Source organism: Pristiophorus japonicus, chromosome 2, assembly GCF_044704955.1.
Source record: "Pristiophorus japonicus isolate sPriJap1 chromosome 2, sPriJap1.hap1, whole genome shotgun sequence".
Lineage (NCBI taxonomy): Eukaryota > Metazoa > Chordata > Chondrichthyes > Pristiophoridae > Pristiophorus > Pristiophorus japonicus.
Genome location: NC_091978.1, coordinates 1,115,156 through 1,136,777, shown reverse-complemented (window position 1 = coordinate 1,136,777; position 21,622 = coordinate 1,115,156). Strand labels below are relative to the sequence as shown.

The following is a 21,622-nucleotide window of genomic DNA, read 5'->3' as shown; positions in this document are numbered from 1 at the left end:
ACGCCCGGCAACCAAATTTTAATTTGATTTTATGTTTTAAAGTTTAATTTGTTTTAATTGCCGGTGTTTTTAGTGTCCCCCTCCCCTTTTATAGGGGGCACTTGGAGAAAAAAAATATATGATTTTAGTGCCCAAAAAAAAACTAAAAAAAACAAAAACACAAAAAAAAAAACACAAAAAAAAGGGCCTTGAAAATGTTTGGTGTGTCCCCCAGATCGGGCGGGGGGGGGGGGCACGATTTAATGTTTTAGTTTCCTCCCAAAAAGAGTTCTGTGGATACGCACTCCAAGGTCCCTTTATTCATCTGCACTTCTAAGTATCCTACTATTTAATGTGTATACCCTTTCCTTATTAGCCCTCCCCAAGAGCATTACCTCACACTTCTCAGAATTAAATTCCATTTGCCACTGTTCTGCCCACCTGACCAGTAGATTGATATTCTCCTGCAGTCCATGATTTTCCTCTTCATTATCAACCACACTGCCAATTTTAGTCTTGTCTGCAAACTTCTTAATCATATCCCCTATATTCAAATCTAGATCATTGATGTATACCACAAAAAACAAGGGACCCAATACTGAGCCTTGCAGAACTCCACTGGAAACATCCTTCCAATCACAAAAACATCCATCAACCATTACCCTTTGCTGCTTACCTCTAAGCCAATTTTGGATCCGATTTGCCAATTTGCCCTGGACCCCATACAATATGCAGAAGATTTAAATAGATTGGGTACAACCTGCTGTGGCAGCCGAAGGTCAGAGTGGCAGCCGCTGTTCCAAAAGGAGAGGCTTCAGGCCGAGAGGGACCTCACACTTCTCCGAATTAAATTTTATTTGCCACTGTTTTGCACACCTTCAGTCCATGACTTTCCTCTTCATTATCAACCACACTGCCAATTTTAGTATCATCTGCAAACCTCTTAATCATACCCCCTATAGTAAAATCCAGATCATTGATATATACCACAAAAAGCAAGGGACCCAGTACTGAGCCCTGCGGAACCCCACTGGAAACATCCTTCCAGTCACAAAAACACCCATCAACCATTACCCTTTGCTTCCTGCCTCAGCCAATTTTGGATCCAACTTGCCACTTTACCCTGGATCCCATGGGCTTTTACCTTCGTGACCAGTCTGCCATGTGGGACCTAATCAAAAGCTTTGCTAAAGTCCATATACACTACATCAGACACACTGCCCTCATCGACCCTCCTTGTTACCTCCTCGAAAAATTCAATCAAGTTAGTCAAACACGGTCTACCTTTAACAAATCCGTGCTGACTGTCCCTAATTAATCCTTGCCTTTCTAAATGCAAATTTATCCTGTCCTTCAGGATTTTTTCCAATAATTTTCCCACCACTGAGGTTAGGCTGACAGGCCTGCAATTACTCAGCCTATCCCTTTCTCCCTTCTTAAACAAGGGTACCACATTATCAGTCCTCCAGCACCATGCCTGAATCCAAAGCAGACTGGAAAATAATGGTCAAGGCCTTTGCTATTTTCTCTTTTAGAAACATAAAAAAATAGGTGCAGGAGCAGGCCATTCGGCCCTTCAAGCCTGCATCACCATTCAATATGATCATGGCTGATCATTCAATCTCAGTGCCCCACCCCAGCCTTCTCTCCATACCCCCAGATCCCTTTAACTGTAAGGGCCCACATCTAACTCCCTTTTGAACATGTCCAACGGACTGGACTCAACAACTTTCCGTGGCAGAGAATTTCACAGGTTAACAACTCTCTGGGTGAAAAAGTTTCTCATCTCGGTCCTATATGGCTTAGCCCTTATCTTTACACTGTGTCCCCTGGTTCTGGACTTTCCCAACATCGGGAACATTCTTCCTGCATCTAACCTGTCCAGTCCCGTCAGAATTTTATATGTTTCTATGAGATCCTCTCTCATTCTTCTAAATTCCAGTGAGTATAAGCCTAGCCAATTCAGTCTTTCTCATATGTCAATCCTGCCATCCCGGAAATCAGTCTGGTGAACCTTCGCTGCACTCCCTCAGTAGCAAGCACGTCCTTCCTCAGATTAGGAGACCAAAACTGTACACAATACTCAAGGTGTGGTCTCACCAAGGCCCTGTACAACTGCAGCAAGACCTCCCTGCTCCGATACTCAAATGCCCTAGCTATGAAGGTTAGCATGCTATTTGCTTTCTTTACTGCCTGCTGTACCTGCATGCCTACCTTAAATTACTGAAGTACCGTGACACCCAGGTCTCGTTGCACCTCCCCATTTACTAACCTATCACCATTCAGATAATAATCTGCCTTCCTGTTTTTGCCACCAAAGTGGATAACCCCACATTTATCCATATTATACTGCATCTGCCATGCATTTGCCCATTCATCTAACCTGTCCAAGTCCCCCTGCAGCCTCTTAGCATCCTCCTTGCAGCTCGCACTGCCACCCAGCTTAGTGTCATCTGCAAACTTGGAGATATTACATTCAATTCCTTCGTCTAAATCATTAATGTATATTGTAAATAGCTGGGGTCCCAGCACTGAACCCTGCGGCACCCCACTAGTCACTGCCTGCCATTCTGAAAAGGACCCATTTATTCCCACTCTCTGCTTCCTGTCTGCCAACTACTTCTCTATCGACATCAATACATTACCCCCAATACCATGTGCCTTAACTTTGCACACTAATCTCTTGTGTGGGACCTTGTAAAAAGCCTTTGAAAATCCAAAATACACCACATCTACTGGTTCTCCCTTGTCCACTCTACTAGTTACAGCCTCAAAAAACTCTAGAAGCTTTGTCAAGCAATATTTCCCTTTCATAAATCCATGCTGACTTGGACCAATTCTGCCACTGCTCTCCAATTGCGCTGCTATTCCATCTTTATTAATTGTCTCCAGCATTTTCCCCACCATCAATGTCAGGCTAACCGGTCTATAATTCCGTTTTATCTCTCCCTCCTTTTTTAAAAAGTGGCATTACATTAGCTACCCTCCAATCCATAGGAACTGATCCAGAGTCCATGGAATATTAGAAAATGACCACCAATGCACCTACTATTTCTCGGGCCACTTCCTTAAGTACTCTGGGATGCAGACTATCAGGCCCTGGGGATTTATCGCCCTTCAGTCCCTTCAATTTCCCTAACACCATTTCCTGACAAATAAAGATTTCCCTCAGTTCCCCCTACTCGCCAGAAAAAGCAACAAACTTGAGGTCTGGGAGAAATTTAGAATTCAGCAGAGGAGGACAAAGGGTTTAATTAAGAGGCAGAAAATAAGAGTACGAGAAGAAGTTTGTCGGGAACATAAAAACTGACTACAAAAGCTTCTATGGATATGAGAAGAGAAAAAGATTAATGAAGGCAAACGTAGGTCCCTTGCAGTCGGATTCAGGTGAATTTATAATGAGGAACAAAGAAATGGCAGACCAATTGAACAAATACTTAGGTTCTGTCTTCACGAAGGAAGACACAAATAACCTTCCGGAAGAACGAGGGGACCGAGGGTCTAGTGAGAAGGAGAAACTGAAGGATATCCTTATTAGGCAGGAAATTGTGTTAGGAAAATTGATGGGATTGAAGGCCGATAAATCCCCGAGGCCTGATCGTCTGCATCCCAGAGTACTTAAGGAAGTGGTCCTAGAAATAGTGGATACATTAGTGATCATTTTCCAACAGTCTATCGATTCTGGATCAGTTCCTATGGACTGGAGGGTAGCTAATGTAACACCACTTTTTAAAAAGGGAGGGAAAGAGAAAGCGGTTAATTATAGACTGGTTAGCCTGACATCAGTAGTGTGGAAAATGTTGAAATCAATTTTTAAGGATGAAATAGCAGCGCATTTGGAAAGTAGTGACAGGATCAGTCCAAGTCAGCATGGATTTATGAAGGGGAAATCATGCTTGATAAATCTTCTGGAATTTTTTGAGGATGTAACTAGTAGAGTGGACAAGGGAGAACCAGTGGATGTGGTATATTTAGACTTTCAAAAGGCTTTTGACAAGGTACCACACAAGAGATTGGTGTGAAAAATCAAAGCACATGGTATTGGGGGTAATACACTGACGTGGACAGAGAACTGGTTGGCAGACAGCAAGCAGAGAGTCGGGATAAACTGGTCCTTTTCAGAATGGCAGGCAGTGACTAGTGGAGTGCCGCAGGGCTCAGTGCTGGGACCCCAGCTCTTTACAATATACATCAATGATTTGATGAAGGAATTGAGTGTAATATTTCCAAGTTTGCAGATGACACTAAACTGGGTGGCGGTGTGAGCTGTGAGGGGAATACAAAGAGGCTGCAGGGTGACTTGGCAAATGCATGGCAGATGCAGTATAATGTGGATAAATGTGAGGTTATCCACTTAGGTGACAAAAACACTAATCTGAAGAAGGACGTTCTTGCTATTGAGGGAGTGCAGCGAAGGTTCACAGGACTGACCCGGGATGGCATGACTGACATATGAGGAGAGACTGGATCAACTGGGCCTTTATACATTGAAGTTTTGAAGGTTGAGAGGGGATCTCATAGAAACATATAAGATACTGACGGGACGGGACAGGTTAGATGCGGGAAGAATCTTCCCGATGTTGGGGAAGTCCAGAACCAGGGGACATAGTCTTAGGATAAGAGGTAGGCCATTTAGGACTGAGATGAGGAGAAACTTCTTCACTCAAAGAGTTGTTAACCTGTGGAATTCCCTGTCGCAGAGAGTTGTTAATGCCAGTTCATTGGATATATTCAAGAGGGAGTTAGATATGGCCCTTTCGGCTAAAGGGATCAAGGGGTATGGAGAGAAAGCAGGAAAGGGGTACTGAGGGAATGATCAGCCATGATCTTATTGAATGGTGGTGCAGGCTCAAAGGGCCGAATGACCTACTCCTGCACCTATTTTCTAATTTTCTATCCTCGGTCGCCTAGTATTTTCGAGAGGTTATTCGTGTCTTCCTTCGTGAAGACAAAACCAAAGTATTTGTCCAATTGGTCTGCCATTTCCTTGTTCCCCATTATGAATTCGCCTGATTCTGACTGCAATGGACCCACATTGGTTTTCACTAATCTTTTTTTCTTCACATATCTATAGAAGCTTTTGCTGTCAATTTTTATGTTCCCTGCAAGCTTACTCTCATACTCTATTTTCCCCCTCCTAATTAAACCCTTAGTCCTCATCTGCTGAATTCTAAATTTCTCCCAGTCCCCAGGTTTGCTGATTTTTCTGGCCAATTTATATGCCTCTTCCTTGGATTTAACACTTTCCCTAATTTCCCTTGTTAGCCACGGTTGAGCCACCTTCCCCGTTTTATTTTTACTCCAGACAGGGATGTACAATTGTTGTAGTTCATCCATGTGATATTTAAATGTCTGCCATTGTCTATCCACATCAGCCCTTTAAGTATCATTCGCCCATCTATCCTAGCCAATTCATGTCTCATACCGTCGAAGTTTCCTTTCTTTAACTTCAGAACCCGAGTCTCTGAAGTAATTGTGTCACTCTCCATCTTAATGAAGAAAGTAACTATCAATCGTTTCTCCCTACAGGACCAATACCCACTACCAAAGGCCAACGACCTCTTTGCAACGCTGGCGGGAGGAAAGACGTTCACGAAGCTGGATCTGACTTCAGCCGACATGAAGCAGGAACTGGAGGAATCATTGAAGGCTCTCACCTGCACAAGGGTCATAGAAACATAGAAAATAGGTGCAGGAGTCGGCCATTCAGCCCTTCGAGCCTGCACCACCATTCAATAAGATCATGGCTGATCCTTCACCTCAGTATCCCTTTCCCGCTTTATCTCCATACGCTTTGATCCCTTTAGCCGTAAGGGCCATATCTAACACCCTCTTGAATATATCCAATGAACTGGCATCAACAACTCTCTGCGGCAGGGAATTCCACAGGTTAACAACTCTGAGTGAAGAAGTTTCTCCTCATCTCAGTCCTAAATGGCCTACCCTTTATCCGAAGACTGTGTCCCGTGGTTCTGGACTTCCCCAACATTGGGAACATTCTTCCCGCATCTAACCTGTCCCGTCCTGTCAGAATCTTATACATTTCTATGAGATCCCCTCTCATCCTTCGAAACTCCAGTGTATAAAGGCCCAGTTGATCCAGTCTCTCCTCATATGTCAGTCCAGCCATCCCTGGAATCAGTCTAGTGAACCTTCGCTGCACTCCCTCAATAGCAAGAACGTCCTTCCTCAGATTCGGAGACCAAAACTGAACACAATATTCCAGGTGAGGCCTCACCAAGGCCTTATACAATTGCAGTAAGACCTCTCCTGCTCCGATACTCAAATCCCCTAGCTATGAAGGCTAACATGCCATTTGCCTTCTTCACCGCCTGCTGTACCTGCATGCCAATTTTCAATGACTGATGAACCATGACAACCAGGTCTCGTTGCACCTCCCCTTTTCCTAATCTGCCGCCATTCAGATATTTTTCTGCCTTCGTGTTTTTGTCACCAAAGTGGATAACCTCACATTTATCCACATTATACTGCATCTGCCATGCATTTGCCCACTCATCTAACCTGTCCAAGTCACCCTGCAGCCTCTTGGCATCCTCCTCACAGCTCACACCACCACCCAGTTTAGTGTCATCTGCAAACTTGGGAGATATTACACTCAATTCCTTCATCCAAATCATTAATATATATTGAAAAGAGCTGGGGTCCCAGCACTGAGCCCTGCGGCATTCCATTAGTCACTACCTCCCATTCCGAAAAGGACCAGTTTATCCCGACTCTCTGCTTCCTGTCTGCCAACCAATTCTCTATCCACGCCAGTACATTACCCCCAATACCATGTGCTTTGATTTTGCACACCAATCTCTTGTGTGGGACCTTGTCAAAGGCCTTTTGAAAGTCCAAATTCACCACATCCACTGGTTCGCCCTTGTCCACTCTACGAGTTATATCCTCAAAAAATTCCAGAAGATTTGTCAAGCATGATTTCCCTTTCATAAATCCATGCTGACTTGGACCGATCCTGTCACTGCTTTCCAAATGCGTTGCTATTTCATCTTTAATCATTGATTCCAACATTTTCCCCACTACTGATTGGATTCCAAACGGGCAGCTGTTATAAACAATCAGCGGTGGCGATATTCCAGAGAGACATGGAAAATTTATTGAAGCCGGTCCCGCACACCGTGGTCATACAGGACGACATCTTGGTCACATGTCAGAACACAGTCGAGCACCTGCAGAACCTGGAGAAGGTTCTTAGTCGACTCAATCACGTGGGGCTCAGGTTAAAACGCTCGAAGTGCGTTTTCCTGGCACCTGAAGTGGAGTTCTTGGGAAGGAGCATTGCGCCGGACGGCATCAGGCCCACAAACACGACGACGGAGGCAATCGAGAACGCACCAAGGCTACAGAACGTGACGGAGCTACGATCTTTTTTGGGACTCCTGAACGACTTTGGTAACTTCTTACTGGGTCTCAGCCCATTGCTAGAACCACTAGATGTCTTACTACGAAAAAGGGGCGAATGGGTTTGGGGCAAAAGCCAAAAAAATGCCTTTGTAAAAGCAAGAAAATTGTTCTGCTCAAACAAATTGCTTGTGTTGTATGATCCATGTAAACGTTGGGTACGAGCATGTGATGCGTCGTTATATGGCGTCGGGTGTGCATTGCAACAAGCTAATGATTTTGGGAAACTGCAACCCGTTGCTTATGCATCCAGGAGTCTGTCTAAGGCTGAGAGAGCCTACAGCATGATTGAAAAAGAAGCGTTGCGTGTGTCAATGGGGTAAAGAAAATGCATCAATACTGTTTGGGCTAAAATTCGAATTGGAAACTGACCAGAAGCCACTTATATCCCTGTTTTCCGAGAGTAAAGGGATAAATACCAACGCATCGGCCCGCATCCAGAAATGGGCGCTCACGTTGTCAGCATACGAGTACGCCATCCGCCACAGAAAACTGCGCCGATGCTCTCAGTAGGCTGCCATTGCCCACCACGGGGATGGAAATGGCGCAGTCCGCATATCTAGCCATGGTTATGGAAGCATTTGAGAGTGAGCAATCACCCGTCACTGTCCGACAGATCAAAACCTGGACAAGCCAGGACCCCTTATTATCTCTAGTCAAAAGCTGTGTGCTTCACAGGAGCTGGTCCAGTGTCCCAGTGTAAATTCAGGAACAGATAAAGCCGTACCAGCGGCGCAAAGATGAAATGTTTATACAGGCAGACTGCTTTCTGTGGGGCAATCGAGTAGTGGTCCCCAAGAAGGGCAGAGACACCTTCATCAATGACCTCCACAGTACCTACCCAGGCATCGTAATGATGAAAGCGATAGCCAGATCCCACGTATGGTGGCCCAGTATCGATGCGGACTTAGAGTCCTACGTTGACAGATATAATACATGCTCACAGTTAAGCAATGTACCCAGGGAGGCGCCGCTAAGTTTATGGTCCTGGCCCTCCGAACCGTGGTCTCGGGTACACGTTGACTATGCAGGCCCATTCTTGGGTAAAATGTTCCTTGTGGTTGTAGACACGTTTTCCAAGTGGATTGAATGTGAGATAATGTCAGCTGGCACGTCTGCTGCCACTACTGAAAGCTTGCGGGCCATGTCTGCACCTGGGCAAGACCGGAACCAATGTCCTAGGGGGAGTGTTTGCCAGTGCTGTTGGGGAGGAGTTAAACTAATATGGCAGGGGGATGGGAACCAATGCAGGGAGACAGAGGGAAACAAAATGGAGACAGAAGCAAAAGACAGAAAGGAGATGAGTAAAAGTGGAGGGCAAATAAACCCAAGGCAAAAAACAAAAAGGGCCACTGTGCAGCAAAATTCTAAAGGGTCAAAGTGTAATACAAAGGCAAGCCTGAAAGCTCGATGCCTCAATGCGAGGAGTATTCGGAACCCAGGAGAGGGCTCTGAGCTAGTTAGAGTGGGTGAGAGCGCAGATGAACAGGATCCCAAGAAAGAATGCAAAAGGCAGGAGGCAACAGAGCAGAGTATCACTGGGGTAAGTGTAAACCACAAGGTGATAGGAAGGGACAATATGTATGAATATAAAGGGGCTGCAGGAGGGGTCAAAACTAAAAATCATGATTTAAAAACTAGTATTAAAACACTCTACCTAAACGCACGCAGCATTCGAAATAAATAAATGAGTTGACGGCACAAATCATTACAAATGGATATGATTTGGTGGCCATTACAGAAACGTGGTTGCAGGGGGGCCAAGACTGGGAAATAAACATACAGGGGTATCTGACAATTCGGAAAGATAGACAAGAAGGGAAAGGAGGTGGTGTAGCTCTGTTAATAAAGGATGATATCAGGGCAGTTGTGAGAGACGATATTGGCTCCAATGAACAAAATGTTGAATCATTGTGGGTGGAGATTAGAGATAGTAAGGGGAAAAAGTCACTGGTGGGCGTCGTTTATAGGCCCCCAAATAATAACTTCACGGTGGGGCGGACAATAATCAAGGGAATAATGGAGGCATGTGAAAAAGGAACGGCAGTAATCATGGGGGATTTTAACCTACATATCGATTGGCCAAATCAAATTGCACGGGGTAGCCTTGAGGAGGAATTCATAGAATGCATACGGGATTGTTTCTTAGAACAATATGTTACAGAACCTACAAGGGAGCAAGCTATCTTAGATCTGGTCCTGTGCAATGAGACAGGAATAATAAACGATCTACGAGTAAAAGATCCTCTCGGAATGACTGATCACAGTATGGTTGAATTTGTAAAACAGATTGAAGGTGAGGAAGTAGTGTCTCAAACGAGCGTACTATGCTTAAACAAAGGGGACTACAGTGGGATGAGGGCAGAATTGGCTAAAGTAGACTGGGAACACAGACTAAACGGTGGCACAATTGAGGAACAGTGGAGGACTTTTAAGGAGCTCTTTCATAGTGCTCAACAAAAATATATTCCAGTGAAAAAGAAGGGTGGTAAGAGAAGGGATAACCAGCCGTGGATAACCAAGGAAATAAAGGAGAGTATCAAATTAAAAACCAATGCATATAAGGTGGCCAAGGTTAGTGGGAAACTAGAAGATTGGGAAAATTTTAAACGACAGCAAAGAATGACTAAGAAAGCAATAAAGAAAGGAAAGATAGATTATGAAAGTAAACTTGTGCAAAACAAAAAAACATAGTCAAAGCTTTTACCGATATATAAAACGGAAAAGAGTGACTAAAGTAAATGTTGGTCCCTTAGAAGATGAGAAGGGGGATTTAATAATGGGAAATGTGGAAATGGCTGAGACCTTAAACAATTATTTTGCTTCAGTCTTCACAGTGGAAGACACAAAAACCATGCCAATAATTGCTGGTAGCGGGAATGTGGGAAGGGAGGACCTTGAGATAATCACTATCACTAGGGAGGTAGTGCTGGACATGCTAATGGAACTCAAGGTAGACAAGTCCCCTGGTCCTGATGAAATGCATCCCAGGGTATTAAAAGAGATGGGGAAGTTATAGCAGATGCATTCGTTATAATCTACCAAAATTCTCTGGACTCTGGGGAGGTACCAGCGGATTGGAAAGCAGCTAATGTAACGCCTCTGTTTAAAAATGGGGGCAGACAAAAGTTAGGTATCTATAGGCCGGTTAGTTTAACATCTGTAGTGGGGAAAATGCTTGAAGCTATCATTAAGGGACATCTAGATAGGAATAGTGCAATCAAGCAGACGCAACATGGATTCATGAAGGGGAAATCATGCTTAACTAATTTACTGGAATTCTTTGAGGATATAACGAGCATGGTGGATAGAGGTGTACCGATGGATGTGGTGTATTTAGATTTCCAAAAGGCATTCGATAAGGTGCCACACAAAAGGTTACTGCAGAAGATAAAGGTACGCAGAGTCAGAGGAAATGTATTAGCATGGATCGAGAATTGGCTGGCTAACAGAAAGCAGAGTCGGGATAAATGGGTCCTTTTCGGGTTGGAAATCGGTGGTTAGTGGTGTGCCACAGGGATTGGTGCTGGGACCACAACTGTTTACAATATACATAGATGACCTGGAAGAGGGGACAGAGTGTAGTGTAACAAAATTTTCAGATGACACAAAGATTAGTGGGAAAGCAGGTTGTGTAGAGGACACAGGGAGGCTAAAAAATAAATTTAGATAGGTTAAGCGAATGAGCTAAGGTTTGGCAGATGGAATACAATGTCGGAAAATGTGAGGTCATCCACCTTGGGAAAAAAAAAACAGTAAAAGGGAATATTATTTGAATGGAGAGAAATTACAACATGCTGCGGTGCAGAGGGACCTGGGGGTCCTTGTGCATGAATCCCAAAAAGTTAGTTTGCAGGTGCAGCAGGTAATCAGGAAGGCGAATGGAATGTTGGCCTTCATTGCGAGAGGGATGGAGTACAAAAGCAGGGAGGTCCTGCTGCAACTGTACAGGGTATTGGTGAGGCCACACCTGCGAGTACTGCGTACAGAGGCAGAGAGGTTGTTTCCACTGGTCGGGGAGACTAGAACTAGGGGGCACAACCTCAAAATACGGGGGAGTCAATTTAAAACTGAGTTGAGAAGGAATTTCTTCTCCCAGAGGGTTGTGAATCTGTGGAATTCTCTGTCCAAGGAAGCAGTTAAGGCTAGCTCATTGAATGTATTCAACTCACAGATAGATAGATTTTTAACCAATAAGGGAATTAAGGGTTATGGGGAGCGGGCAGGTAAGTGGAGCTGAGTCCACGGCCAGATCAGCCATGATCTTGTTGAATGGCGGAGCAGGCTCGAGGGGCTAGATGGCCTACTCCTGTTCCTAATTCTTATGTTCTTATGTTTGCCACACACGGCTTACCTGATGTCCTGGTGAGCGACAACGGGCCATGTTTTACCAGTGCCGAGTTCAAAGAATGCATGACCCGTAACGGGATCAAACATGTCACATCTGCCCCATTTAAACTAGCGTCCAATGGTCAGGCAAAGAGAGCAGTGGAAACCATCAAGCAAGGCTTGAAGAGGGTAACTGAAGGCTCACTGCAGACTCGCCTATCCCGAGTCCTGCTTAGCTACCGCACGAGACCCCACGCACTCACTGGGAACCCATCTGCTGAACTGCTCATGAAAAGAGCATTTAAGACAAGGCTCTCGTTAGTTCACCCTGATCTACATAAACAGGTAGAGAGCAGGCGGCTTCAACAAACCATGATAGCGCAAACGAGATTGAAATCAATGATCCTGTATTTGTATTAAATTATGGACAAGGTCCCAAGTGGCTTCCCACAATGGGCGAGCTATCCAATGAACAATGCGATTCAAGCAGGCCATCATAGCAAACTTGAAAATTGTTTGCGCCTTCCGCAAACATCATGAGGCGAGCAACACAGCCACCTGCCCACTTCAGACCTGTTTCAGGTGAAACGTGAAAATCCTCCAGAGGTCCTGTCACAGTGGTGAAAGCAGAATCCATTAGAGGGAAGTGGCACATATTTGGAACAGAATTTAAGAGTATGGGGAAAGGACATTGAAACAAAGTGGAGATGGGTGTTGTAAAATTCTTTGCTTCTATATCTGATGCATGCTATCTCACTCATGGCACAACAAAAATGTAACACTAATTTCTAGTATGACTTTATTCAAGGAGTTTTCTTCAGTAATACATGTGACCTTGTGTTTCAGGTAGGCAAATGTGCGCGGAATAAATAGCTGGGTGTTCGATGAACAAACAACACATTTCAAGAAACGGAAGAACATTAATATAAAAGCAAAGGACTACTTTAGTGAACAGCAATGAATCGTTTGTGTGCTGTAACTAGTTTCGTTTACAAGGGTCGCCAATGGGCATACTCATTGGCAGCAGCCTTTCTGCTTGTACCCTGTAAATACTCTTTCACCTGGCTGTATCTATAATGCGATCTTGCCAGTTTGGGATTTTGACGGACTGGAAATCCATTGCTTAAGACCAGTGTTTATCCAATGACAACCTTGCTATCACTTCTAAAATGAATGCGGAAAATTGGAATCGTAACAACAGTAAGTGAATGAAAAATAACAGAATAGGATTTGTACGTTTAATATTTCACTAGTAAATCTATTCAAGTTTGACTAGTTTTAAGGATGACCATGTAATTATGTTATTGGACTAGGAAACCAGCGATGTGGACTCATTTCAAAGTTCAAATCCATGATTGCAGTTTGAGAATTTGAAATCTGTTTTTAAAATATGGAAATAATAATCTGTTATCAGTAAAATTGCAACTGTTTCCCTAATATCTTTAGAGACGGAACGCTACCGTCATATCAAACCGCTAAACAGCATGGTGAGAGAGTCTTCACCACAGACTGCAGCGGTTTATACAGCATGGTGAGAGAGTCTTCACCACAGACTGCAGTGGTTTATACAGCATGGTGAGAGTCTTCACCACAGACTGCAGCGGTTTATACAGCATGGTGAGAGTCTTCACCACAGACTGCAGCGGTTTATACAGCATGGTGAGAGTCTTCACCACAGACTGCAGTGGTTTATACAGCATGGTGAGAGTCTTCACCACAGACTGCAGTGGTTTATACAGCATGGTGAGAGTCTTCACCACAGACTGCAGCGGTTTATACAGCATGGTGAGAGTCTTCACCACAGACTGCAGTGGTTTATACAGCATGGTGAGAGAGTCTTCACCACAGACTGCAGTGGTTTATACAGCATGGTGAGAGTCTTCACCACAGACTGCAGCGGTTTATATAGCATGGTGAGAGTCTTCACCACAGACTGCAGTGGTTTATACAGCATGGTGAGAGTCTTCACCACAGACTGCAGCGGTTTATACAGCATGGTGAGAGTCTTCACCACAGACTGCAGCGGTTTATACAGCATGGTGAGAGTCTTCACCACAGACTGCAGCGGTTTATACAGCATGGTGAGAGAGTCTTCACCACAGACTGCAGCGGTTTATACAGCATGGTGAGAATCTTCACCACAGACTGCAGCGGTTTATACAGCATGGTGAGAGAGTCTTCACCACAGACTGCAGCGGTTTATACAGCATGGTGAGAGTCTTCACCACAGACTGCAGCGGTTTATACAGCATGGTGAGAGAGTCTTCACCACAGACTGCAGTGGTTTATACAGCATGGTGAGAGAGTCTTCACCACAGACTGCAGCGGTTTATACAGCATGGTGAGAGTCTTCACCACAGACTGCAGTGGTTTATACAGCATGGTGAGAGTCTTCACCACAGACTGCAGTGGTTTATACAGCATGGTGAGAGTCTTCACCACAGACTGCAGTGGTTTATACAGCATGGTTAGAGAGTCTTCACCACAGACTGCAGTGGTTTATACAGCATGGTTAGAGAGTCTTCACCACAGACTGCAGTGGTTTATACAGCATGGTGAGAGAGTCTTCACCACAGACTGCAGTGGTTTATACAGCATGGTGAGAGTCTTCACCACAGACTGCAGTGGTTTATACAGCATGGTTAGAGAGTCTTCACCACAGACTGCAGTGGTTTATACAGCATGGTTAGAGAGTCTTCACCACAGACTGCAGCGGTTTATACAGCATGGTGAGAGAGTCTTCACCACAGACTGCAGCGGTTTATCCAGCATGGTGAGAGAGTCTTCACCAGACTGCAGCGGTTTATACAGCATGGTGAGAGTCTTCACCACAGACTGCAGCGGTTTATACAGCATGGTGAGAGAGCCCTCACCACAGACTGCAGCGGTTTATACAGCATGGTGAGAGAGTCTTCACCACAGACTGCAGCGGTTTATACAGCATGGTGAGAGTCTTCACCACAGACTGCAGCGGTTTATACAGCATGGTGAGAGAGTCTTCACCACAGACTGCAGCGGTTTATACAGCATGGTGAGAGTCTTCACCACAGACTGCAGTGGTTTATACAGCATGGTGAGAGTCTTCACCACAGACTGCAGTGGTTTATACAGCATGGTGAGAAAGTCTTCACCACAGACTGCAGCGGTTTATACAGCATGGTGAGAGTCTTCACCACAGACTGCAGTGGTTTATACAGCATGGTGAGAGTCTTCACCACAGACTGCAGTGGTTTATACAGCATGGTGAGAGTCTTCACCACAGACTGCAGCGGTTTATACAGCATGGTGAGAGTCTTCACCACAGACTGCAGCGGTTTATACAGCATGGTGAGAGTCTTCACCACAGACTGCAGCGGTTTATACAGCATGGTGAGAGTCTTCACCACAGACTGCAGCGGTTTATACAGCATGATGAGAGTCTTCACCACAGACTGCAGTGGTTTAAACAGCATGGTGAGAGTCTTCACCACAGACTGCAGCGGTTTATACAGCATGGTGAGAGAGTCTTCACCACAGACTGCAGCGGTTTATACAGCATGGTGAGAGTCTTCACCACAGACTGCAGTGGTTTAAACAGCATGGTGAGAGAGCCCTCACCACAGACTGCAGCGGTTGATGAGAAGACTCACGACCACCCTCTCAGGGTAACGAGAGACGAGCAATTAGTGCTTGTTTCAGCATCTCAGTTCTTGAACTTATAAGAAACAAAAACAGCAGGCTCAGGGAGAGGAGAATTTCCTTGGACCTGCTGAAAGTATTAATCCCTGATTTAATGTTATGTCAAAATGGTTGTTCGTATCAAAGTTTAGTCGCAACTTTTAATCATTCAACCTCTTCTCAGTCTAATGATATGTGAACACAAACACTGTAGTGCTGCTTAAACGTAATGTGCGATCTCTCACCAGGGCGCTGTTTCGCTCCGTCACCACAGTTCCATTTGCATCATAATATGAGACCTGAAACCCTTCTGGTATAAGGACCCTGTAAATGGAACAGACGTGGGTCACATAAAAACAAGCTCTTCACCCATGTGGGGCATTCTAACAGTTTACTTTAGTTGCTGTATCCTTGGCTACGATAGCTCATCCCATCCATGAGACCCATTTCCTGCTCCCTTGACCCGATTGCCACCAAACTGCTGACCACCCAACTTCCCTTCTGGCTCCCATGTTAGCTGCTATTGTTAACGGTTCGCTGTCCTCAGGAACTGTTCCTTTCTCCTCATTACTCCGTCCTTGCAAACTACCGCCAAATCTCCAACCTCCCTTTCCTCGCCAAAGTCCTTGAACGTGTTGTCGCCTCCCAAATCTGTGCCCATCTTTCCCGCAATTCCATGTTTGAATCCCTCCAATCCTGTTTCCATGCCTGCCACAGTATCGAAACGGCTCTCATCAAAGTCACAATGTGACAAAGGTAAACTATCCCACCTCGTCCTCCTGGACCTGTCTGCAGCCTTTGACACAGTTAACCGCTCCATCCTTCTCCAACACCTCTCCACCATCGTCCAGCTGGGTGGGACTGCACTCGCCTGGTTCCATTCTTATCCATCTCATCGTAGTCAGAGAATCTCCTGCAATAGTTTCTCTTCCCGACCTTGCATCGTTACCTCTGGTGTCCCCCAAGGGTCTGTCCTTGGGCCCCTCCTATTTCTCATCTACATGTTGTCCCTTGGCAACATCTGAAACACAGCGTCAGTTTCCACATGTACGCTGACACCCAGCTCAACCTCACTACCACTTCTCTCCACCCATCCACAGTCTCTAAATTGTCAGACTACTTGTCTGACATCCAGTTCTGGATGAACAGAAATTTTCTCCAATTGAATATTGGGAAGACCAAAGCAGCACCACAAACTCCGTTCCCGAGACACTGACTCCGGTGTCCCTGACGACTTTGCGGCCGGGAAGTGCATCCAACTCCAGCTCCTGATGGACCGCATTGCAGCCCTGGAGCTGCGGGTGGATTCACTCTGAAGCATCCACAATGCTGAGAATGACGTGAATAGCACGTTTAGTGAGTTGGTCTTACCGCAGGTAAAGGGTACACAGCCAGATAATAAATGGGTGACCAATAGGAAGAGCAGTGCAAGGAAGGTAGTGCAGGGATCCCCTGCGGTCATCCCCCTGCAAAACAGATACACCGCTTTGGGTATTGTTGAGGGAGATGACTCATCAGGGGGGAGCAAGAGCAGCCAAGTTCATGGCACCGTGGCTGGCTCTGCTGCACAGGAGGGCAGGAAAAAGAGTGGGAGAGCTATAGTGATAGTGGATTCGATTGTAAGGGGAATAGATAGGTGTATCTGCAGCCGCAACCGAGACTCCAGGATGGTATGTTGCCTCCCCGGTGCAAGGGTCAAGGATGTCTCGGAGCGGGTGCAGGACATTCTGAAAAGGGAGGGTGAACAGCCAGTTGTCGTGGTGCATATAGGTACCAACGATATAGGTACAAAAAGGGATGAGGTCCTAATAAGGCGAATTTAGGGAGCTAGGAGCTAAATTAAAAAGTAAGACCTCAAAAGTAGTAATCTCAGGATCGCTACCAGTGCCACGTGCTAGTCAGAGTAGGAATCGCAGGATAGCTCAGATGAATACGTGGCTTGAGGAGTGGTGCAAAAGGAAGGGATTCAAATTCCTGGGACATTGGAACCGGTTCTGGGGGAGGTGGGACCAGTACCTGGGCAGGACTGGAACCAATGTCCGAGGGGGAGTGTTTGCTAATGTTGTTGGGGAGGAGTTAAACTAATATGGCAGGGGGATGGGAACCTATGCAGGGAGACAGAGGGAAATAAAATGGAGGCAGAAGCAAATGATAGAAAGGAGAATAGTAAAAGTGGAGGGCAGAGAAACCCAAGGCAAAAAACAAAAAGGACCACATTACAGCAAAATTCTAAAGGGGCAAAGTGTGTTAAAAAGACAAGCCTGAAGGCTCTGTGCCTCAATGCGAGAAGTATTCGGAATAAGGTGGACGAATTAACTGCGCAGACAGTAGTTAACGGATATGATGTAATTGGCATCACGGAGACATGGCTGCAGGGTGACCAAGGCTGGGAACTCAACATCCAGCGGTATTCAACATTTAGGAAGGATAGACAGAGAGGTAAAGGAGGCGGGGTGGCATTGCTGGTTAAAGAGGAAATTAATGCAATAGTAAGGAGGGACATTAGCCTGGATGATGTGGAATCGGTATGGGTGGAGCTGCGGAATACCAAAGGGCAGAAAACGCTAGTGGGAGTTGTGTGCAGTCCACCAAACAGTAGTAGTGAGGTTGGGGACAGCATCAAACAAGAAATTAGGGATGTGTGCAATAAAGGTACAGCAGTTATCATGGGCGACTTTAATCTACATATAGATTGGGCTAACCTAACTGGTAGCAATGCGGTGGAGGAGGATTTCCTGGAGTGTATTAGGGATGGTTTTCTCGACCAATATGTCGAGGAACCAACCAGAGAGCTGGTCATCCTAGACTAGGTGACGTGTAATGAGAAAGGACTAATTAGCAATCTTGTTGTGCGAGGCCCCTTGGGGAAGAGTGACCATAATATGGTAGAATTCTTTATTAAGATGGAGAGTGACACAGTTAATTCGGAAACTAGGGTCCTGAACTTAAGGAAAGGTAACTTCGGCGGTATGAGGCGTGAATTTGCTAGAATAGACTGGCCAAGAATACTTAAAGGGTTGACGATGGATAAGCAACGGCAAACATTTAAAGATCACATGGATGAACTTCAGCAATTGTGCAACCCTGTCTGGAGTAAAAATAAAACGGGGAAGGTGGCTCAACCGTGGCTAACAAGGGAAATTAAGGATAGTGTTGAAACCAAGGAAGAGGCATATAAATTGCCCAGAAAAAACGACAAACCTGAGGACTGGGAGAAATTTAGAATTCAACAGAGGAGGACTAAGGGTTTAATTAGGAGGGGGAAAATAGAGTACGAGGGGAAGCTTGCAGGGAACATAAAAATCATGCTTGACGAATCTTCTGGAATTTTTGAGGATGTAATGAGCAGAGTGGACAAGGGAGAACCAGTGGATGTGGTGTATTTGGACTTTCAAAAGATTTTTGACAAGGTCCCACACAAGAGATTGGTGTGCAAAATCAAAGCGCATGGTATTGGGGGTAATGTACTGACGTGGATAGAGAACTGGTTGGCAGACAGGAAGCAGAGAGTCGGGATAAACGGGTCCTTTTCAGAATGGCAGACAGTGACTAGTGAAGTGCCGCAGGGCTCAGTGCTGGGACCCCAGCTCTTTTCAATATACATTAACGATTTAGATAGGAATTGAGTGTAATATCTCCAAGTTTGTAGATGACACTAAACTGGATGGCGGTGTGAGCTGCGAGGAGGATGCTAAGAGGCTGCAGGGTGACTTGGACAGGTTAGGTGAGTGGGCAAATGCATGGCAGATGCAGTATAATGTGGATAAATGTGAGGTTATCCATTTTGGGGGCAAAAACACGAAGGCAGAATATTATCTGAATGGCGGCAGATTAGGAAAACGGGAGGTGCAACGAGACCTGGGTGTCATGGTTCATCAGTCATTGAAAGTTGGCATGCAGGTACAGCAGGCGGTGAAGGTGGCAAATGGTATGTTGGCCAGGGGATTTGAGTATAGGAGCAGGCAGGTCTTACTGCAGTTGTACAGGGCCTTAGTGAGGCCTCACCTGGAATATTTGTACAGTTTTGATCTCCTAATCTGAGGAAGGACGTTCTTGTTATTGAGGGAGTGCAGCGAAGGTTCACCAGACTGATTCCACGGATGGCTGGACTGTCATATGAGGAGAGACTGGATCAACTGGGCCTTTATTCACTGGAGTTTAGAAGGATGAGAGGAGATCTCATCGAAACATATAAGATTTTGACTGGACTGGACAGGTTAGATGTGGGAAGAATGTTCCCGATGTTGGGGAAGTCCAGAACCAGGAGACAGACTTTTAGGATAAGGGGTAGGCCATTTAGGACTGAGATGAGGAGAAACTTCTTCACTCAGAGAGTTGTTAACCTGTGGAATTCCCTGCCGCAGAGAGTTGTTGATGCCAGTTCATTGCATATATTCAAGAGGGAGTTAGATATGGCCCTTACGGCTAAGGGGATCAAGGGGTATGGAGAGAAAGCAGGAAAGGGGCACTGAGGGAATGATCAGCCATGATCTTATTGAATGGTGGTGCAGGCTCAAAGGGCCGAATGGCCTACTCCTGCACCTATTTTCTATGTTTCTATCCGCTCCCCAACTCTTGTCTGAGGCTGAACCAGACTGTTCACAACCTTGGTGTCATATTTGACCCTGAAATGAGCTTTCGACCACATATCCACAGCATAACTAAGACCACCTACAGACAACTCTCGATTATCCGCACACGGATGCAACGGGAAACCGTTGTAACGGCATTTAAAATTCCGTGTGTGCTCGCTGCTGCAGCCGCTGTCTCTCGCGGCCGCCGCTGACGTCAGAGTCTTTTTGGCTGGGAAGGCTTCGGGCCTGAGCGTTCGGAGTCCTTTCGGCCCGGGAAGGCAGCGCGCTCCGGAACCCCGGAGCTAGACAATCTACTCCTCGAGGCCACCTGCATGCATGCTGGTAATGTCCATACTTAACTGCCTTGTTACTGTTTGGAGCTGATTTCACAGTATTTATTCACTGAAGTTTTAACTTTATAATGTCAACTCGCTCTAACGGAGAAATCGTTTACCCGGCATAGCCCAATCCCTGAGGGACCCGGATAATCGAGAGTTGCCTTTATTTCCACCTCTAACATCACCTGTCTCTGCCCTTGCTTTAGCTCATCCGCTGCTGAAACCCTTATTACCTCTAGACTTGACTATTCCAACACACTCCTGGCTGGCCTTCCACATTCTACCCAACAGAAACTGGAAGTGATCCAAAACTCGGCTGCCCGTATCTTAATTCGCACCAAGTCCAGCTAACCAATCACCGCTACATTGGCTTCCGGTTAAGCGACGCCTCGATTTCAAAATTCTGATCCTTATTTTCAAATCCCTCCATGTCCTCGCCACTCCCTATCTCTGTAATCTTCTCCAGCCCACAACACCCCCGAGATATTTGTACTCTTCCAATTCTGCCCTCCTGAGCATCCCTGATTATAATCGCTCAACCATCGGTGGGGGTGCCTTCTGTTGCCTAGACCCAAGGTCTGGAACTCCCTCCCTAAACCTCTCCACTTCTTTCCTCCTTCAAGACGCTCCTTAAAACATACCTCTTTCCTGTGCTAATTTCTACTTGAGCGGCCCGCTGTCAAATCTTTATTTCATAATACTCCTGTGGAGCGCCTCGAGACGTTTCACTACATTAAAGGCGCTATATAAATACAAGGTGGTGTTGTTGATAGAGACAGGTAAGACTGTGGCTTCAATAGACTGCTTCCTCTCACTGTCTCCTGCTTGTATTTATATAGCGCCTTTAATGTAGTGAAGACGCTTTGCAGGAGTGTTATAAAATAACATTTGACTAAGACATATAAGGGGATATTCGGGCAGACCTTGGTCCAAGAGGTAGCTTTTAAGGAGCATTTAAAGAGGAAAGAGAGGCAGAGAGGTTTAGGGAGGAAGTTCCAGAGCTTAGGGCCCAGGCAGCTGAAGCCACGGCCACCAAGAGTTGAGCAATTAAAATCAGGACTACTCAAGAGGCCACAATTAGAGGAGCGCAGAAATCTCGTGAGGTTGTGGGGCTGGAGATTACAGACATAGGGAGGAACAAGGCCATGGTGGGATTTGAACAAGGATGGGGATTTTAAAATTGAGATGCTACTTACCTAGGAGCCAATGTAGGTCAACGAGCACAGGGGTGACAGTTTTAGATGGCCTCAGGTTTAGAGGGTAGAATGTGGGATGCCAGCTGGCTGTGCGTTGGACCAGTCAAGCCTGCCATTGGCAGTT

The 21,622-nt window shown here is 45.7% G+C and overlaps 1 protein-coding gene across 1 annotated transcript in view; it reads right to left on the bottom strand.

The window, feature by feature from the left end:
- LOC139235179 (zinc metalloproteinase-disintegrin-like batroxstatin-2) overlaps positions 1–21,622 on the bottom strand; it is a 546,822-nt gene that overhangs the window by 522,877 nt on the left and 2,323 nt on the right. Inside the window, exon 2 of the mRNA XM_070866402.1 lies at positions 15,636–15,714. The gene's annotated coding sequence lies outside the window, so the exon portion shown is untranslated. The remainder of the gene's footprint in view (positions 1–15,635; positions 15,715–21,622) is intronic.